At 44.6% G+C, this 5,567-nt stretch overlaps 1 pseudogene; it reads right to left on the bottom strand.

The window, feature by feature from the left end:
* Positions 1-2,248: 2,248 nt before the first annotated feature.
* Positions 2,249-3,963, bottom strand: LOC148691680 (uncharacterized; annotated as a pseudogene).
* Positions 3,964-5,567: the final 1,604 nt, after the last annotated feature.

The following is a 5,567-nucleotide window of genomic DNA, read 5'->3' as shown; positions in this document are numbered from 1 at the left end:
AAGTCTGAATAGTTCTCTCTGACTGTCGGTCCGTCTGAGGATGATACGCCGTACTATAAAGTAGTCTCGTACCCAAAGCTTCCTGAAAAGCCACCCAAAACTTAGATGTAAATCGTGGATCAGGATCCGAGACAATACTCACAGGGACATCATGGTACTTCACGATCTTCGAGATAAACAACTCCGCTAATCGGCTCAAAGAATACTTCTCCCTCACTGGAATAAAATGTGCTGACTTAGTAAGCCGATCAACAATCACCCAAATGCCGTCAAAACCATTATGTGTACGCGGAAGCTTGTACACGAAATCCATAGTGATATTTTCCCATTTCCACTCTGGAACGGGAAGCGGCTGCAATAACCCAAATGGCTTCTTCCTTTTCGCCTTAACTTGCTGACAAACAGCACACCTACTCACATACTCAGCTATCTCCCTCTTCATACCTGGCCAATAATAAAACGGTCGAATGGTATGATACATTTTAGTAGCTCCTGGATGCATGGCATAAGCCGAGATATGTGCTTCATCGAGAATTGCTTTCTTTAAATCCAAGTTATTAGGCACAAACATCCTACCTTCCTGCATCAGCATGCCATCCGAATCACGAACTCTGAGGTCTCTCCTCCTCCCTCGATCTCGAGCTTGGATTAATTCTTGAGTCTCCCTATCAGCTACCTGAGCTTCAAGCACCCGATCGACTAAAATTGGTCTAACTTGAAAATTAGCAAGTAAAGCCACATCTCGATCTTCTACCTCTAACCTCACTCCCGTAGAACGTAAGTCTGCCAAAAGAGGAATACGACTAGCGTACAACGCATTGATTCGACCCTGAGACTTTCTGCTAAGTGCATCAGCCATAACATTTGCACGACCAGGGTGATAATCAATCGTGCAGTCATAATCACTTAGCAGCTCCATCCACCTCCGCTGACGAAGATTAAGTTCCTTCTGAGTAAAAAGATACTGAAGACTCTTGTGATCTGTAAAGATCTTACATTTCTCTCCATAAAGGTAGTGCCTCCACAAATTCAACGCAAAAATAATAGCGGCCAACTCCAAATCATGTGTAGGGTAATTCAACTCATGAGGTTTCAATTGTCGTGAAGCGTAAGCAATCACCCTACCATGCTGCATCAACACACATCCCCGACCATTCAAAGAAGCATCACTATAGACCTCGAAATCACCACTATCGTCCGAGAGTGCCAAAACAGGTGCGTGAGTGAGACAATACTTCAACTGCTGCAAACTCTACTCACACTTATCATCCCACTCAAATTTAACGTCCTTCCTCATTAACCTCGTCAGTGGTAAAGCAATCACAGAAAAATCCTTAACAAACCGTCGATAATACCCTGCTAAACCAAGGAAACTCCTCACCTCAGTGACGGTTCGCGATTGCTCCCATTTCTCCACAGCTGCAACCTTCTGTGGATCCACCAAAATACCCTGAGCTGAAATGATGTGCCCTAGAAACGCAACTTGGTCTAACCAAAATTGGCACTTGCTAAACTTAGCATACAATTGGTGTTCCCTCAACCTTTTCAACACTAAAGTAAGATGTCGAACATGCTCCGCTTTAGACTTAGAATACACCAGAAAGTCGTCGATGAAAACGATAACAAACCTATCCAAATATGGCTGGAACACTCGGTTCATCAAATCCATAAAAGCAGCTGGTGCATTCGTCAACCCAAATGGCATAACCAGAAACTCGTAATGACCATAACGAGTCCTGAACGCCGTCTTAGGAACGTCATCCCTACTAATCTTCAGCTGATAATATCCAGACCTCAAGTCAATCTTGGAGAATACACAAGCACCTTGAAGCTGATCAAACAAATCATCGATACGTGGCAACGGATAACGGTTTTTAATCGTCACCCGATTCAATTGCCGGTAGTCAATACATAGCCTCAAGGTTCCATCTTTCCATCTTTCTTCCTCATAAACAATACTGGAGCTCCCCAAGGTGAAGTACTAGGCTGAATAAAACCCTTATCCACTAATTCCTGCAACTGAACTTTCAATTCTCTTAACTCAGCGGGAGCCATACGATAAGGAGTCAAGGAAATAGGATTAATACCTGGAAGCAACTCAATGGTGAATTCCATGTCTCGGTCTGGCGGTAAACCAGGTAAATCCTCAGGAAAAACATCGGGAAAATGTCTGACTACCCTCACATCCTCAACTCTACTAGGAGCAGCCTCATCCAACACCACATGAGCTAAGTACCCTTGGCAACCTTTAGATAACAACCTTTTCACTCGCACGGCCGAAACAACGCCATGTCTCACCCCACTCTGCTCACCCACAAAAGTAACCACAGGTAGTCCAGGACGATGGAACGTAACTATTTTCCCGTAACAATCAATATTGGCACGATAGAAATGCAACCAATCCGTGCCCAGAATCACATCAAAGTCAACAATGTCTAACGGGATAAGATCAACTGGCATAACAACATCCTCCACAATCACTAGACATCCTGGGTACACACGATCTACAATACATCTCTCCCCTCTAGGCATAGCGAACTCTAAATCATACTCTAGAGATGTGGGGCGAGGTTGCGTCACTTGAGCAAATGTATGAGAAATCACAGAATGTGTAGCACCACAGTCAATTAATACTCTAGCAAAATAACCAAGGATATTTAACGTACCCATAATCAAATCCGGATTGTTCTGAGCATCCTGCAGAGAGATGTTATGAATACGCCCCTGGGTTTGCTGTCGTCCACCTCGACCTCTGCTCGTCTGACCACCACGACTCTGAGTGCCACGCCCCTGACTGGGCTGACCAGACTGCCTCGAAGACCCTACACTACTCGTAGCAATCTCTCCTTGCTGAATCTGTCCTCCCTGAAACCACTGAGAACCGCCTGCTAAAGCTGGAGGATACGACATATAGCCGCCAGAATACGGAGGATAACCACCCTGAGAATATGGGTCCTGGGGATACTGATACTGTCCCGGGGCATAAGGAACAGCATCACCCTGATAGTAATAGGCACCACCTCGACCTGTCTGCCCATAACCACCCGGACCCTGAATCTGCTGAATCGGTGCAGGTGGTGGCAAGAAAGTCTGCTGCGGCTTCTGCTGCTGACTCTGGGGACAATTTGCAGCCCGATGTCCCATCTGCCCACAAGTAAAACAACCACTGCTGCCACGCCTACACTCACCAAAGTGTCGATTATTACACCTACGGCAAACTGGGGCTCTACCTCTACCACCATCACCCTATCTCTGGCCTCTAGTACCACCAGCAAACCTACCTCCACGACCCTGACCAGTGGCGCTGAAACCACCGCTAGAAGAGCTAGAACTAGTGCCACCCCTCTTGAAATTCTGAGTCCGACGAGGCCCGAGCGATGCTTGACCTTTGCCCTTATCATCTTTCTTCTGATTACCGTCTTTCTCTTCTTTCTCACTCTCGCTCGGCATGTTTTCTGAATCCTCAATTCTCAGTAGAATCTCATAGAACTCCTGGTAGGTATCACAGTGGGTAGTGGTCGCCATCGAACGCCACTTCTTCTTAGTGCCCAAACGGAAACGACGAAGCATCTCTGCTGGATTGCCAGCAACATCTGGATGATAGCGAGACAAATCAGTGAACCTCCGATAGTACTCATTCACTGTCAGCTTCCCTTGTCTCAACTCAGTGAATTCCTGCTTCTTACGATCAATATACTCAGGAGGCACAAATCTTCTCCTGAACAGCTCTCGGAATACATCCCAATCCGACTTCTTAGCTGGAGTCAAACGACGAAGTTCCTGCTCCCACCAGGACGCAGACTCCTTACCCAAAAACCACGATGTCGTCTCGACCCACTTCTCGACAGGGAGATTCCCCTGACTGTGCAAAACACGAAAAGTCTTCTCAATATGCTCTAACCATCGCTCTGCACCCTCATGACCCTCGTTACCTTCGAACTTATCCAACTTCAAATTATACATAGTCTCCAGAGGAGTCCTCTGGGGAGGGCGGATCGCCGACTGAATAGCTGTAGCAATAGCTTCCCCCAGCTGAGCAATATCGGGGAAACTAGGCTCAGCAGAGTGATAGGAGCATATTCATGCGACTTAATTAGCTTGTTCTTGTGCATTTATGTTGTGTTTCCTTAGTTATTTTAGTGTTTAAAGTCACTTTTGTGTATTTTCAGATTATAAGGCCAAAGTGTGCAAGAAGATGCAAATTGGAGTCTTTTGGAGCAAAAGAGGAATGAATGAGTTGAAGACTTGAAGAAACGATGAATTCCTACTCAAACGAGGATTCCTACTTCAACAAGGATTCCTACTTGAAGTAGGAAAGTTAACCCTAGGTTTCCCGTTTTGGTAACCTTTCCTAATCTTAAACGTCCGTATTTTCTAGCCACTTTGAAGGCCTTGTAGGCACTTTAGGACACAACACAAAGGCCTTAGCTCCCTTAAACCTCTTTGCCGTGCCTTTCCCCTAATTCCCTTCCCTTGCCGTGCAAGAGGGGGTAGTTTTGTCCTAGGTTGTGCAAATAAACACATGCTCCTCTGCTAATTTAAAACCCTAGCCGCACCTTGCAGCCATTCCCTCTTTAATTTCTGATTTTATTTCCTAATTCTAAAAGCCTTTGATTTAATTTTAATTAACCAAAATAAGCTAGGGTTTTATTTCTGAAACCATATATATTTTAAACCCTAGCCGCACCCTATGCTCTTCATTCACACTTTTCATTCATTCACCAAACCATATCAGCCGCAACTCCCATCCATTCTTGAATAACCCTAATTCCACATCTTAGCCGCACCTATTATTTCACCCTAGAGCACTCCCATTCATTGATTCTCTCATCATTCAGCCACCATTAACCTAATTCCCTCTATGCCGCAGCCACCTCTCCATCTCCTCCATCCATACCAGCCACTTCCCCTCTAAGCCGCAACCACTCCACCCTTCCAGCCACCATTCCCAACCTTCCTCCACCACTCACACCCCTTGCCGCACCACCATATCCCCATAAACCCATCTACAACCCAGAAAATCATCCCAAATCATCCAAAAACATCTCTGCCGCAGCAAGGAGAAGAAGAAAGAAGAGCTTAAACGCGCAGAAATTCAAGTGGATTCGTTGGGCGTTCTAGGTGTAATCAATCTTTTGTTCTTTATGTTTAATTTCAATTTCGTTTCTCTTTCTGTGAACATGAGAGGCTAAATCCCTAGTTAGCTAGGGGGTGATTCAAAACCATGTTTATGCTTGCAATATGAATTGATTACCTTTGGTTGGAATTTCATGAGTTGTGGATTCAATTTGTTTAACTGCTTGATTGATAACTTATTTGTGTATGTTTATTGAGAGTGCACGCTTAGTTTTCATGCATGAATATGATGCTAGAATATAAGTGAGTTTCACCTAATAGTTACAAACTTATATTCACAAGTAGTGGAGGTTGCTTATAAACAATCGCGTTAAATGAATTCTTGGCACTAGTTTCATGCTCATCATAGTAACGAATGCCTCGTCAACACTTATAGTTTTCATGTTGCTTAATGATCTTTGATTGTATCTTTATTGTGCTTTTCACGTAAA

This window comes from Pyrus communis, chromosome 13 (genome assembly GCF_041283825.1).
Source record: "Pyrus communis isolate YQ-2024b chromosome 13, ASM4128382v1, whole genome shotgun sequence".
Lineage (NCBI taxonomy): Eukaryota > Viridiplantae > Streptophyta > Magnoliopsida > Rosales > Rosaceae > Pyrus > Pyrus communis.
Note: the sequence above shows the minus strand (reverse complement) of the source record. Positions and strands in the feature narration are given on the sequence as shown.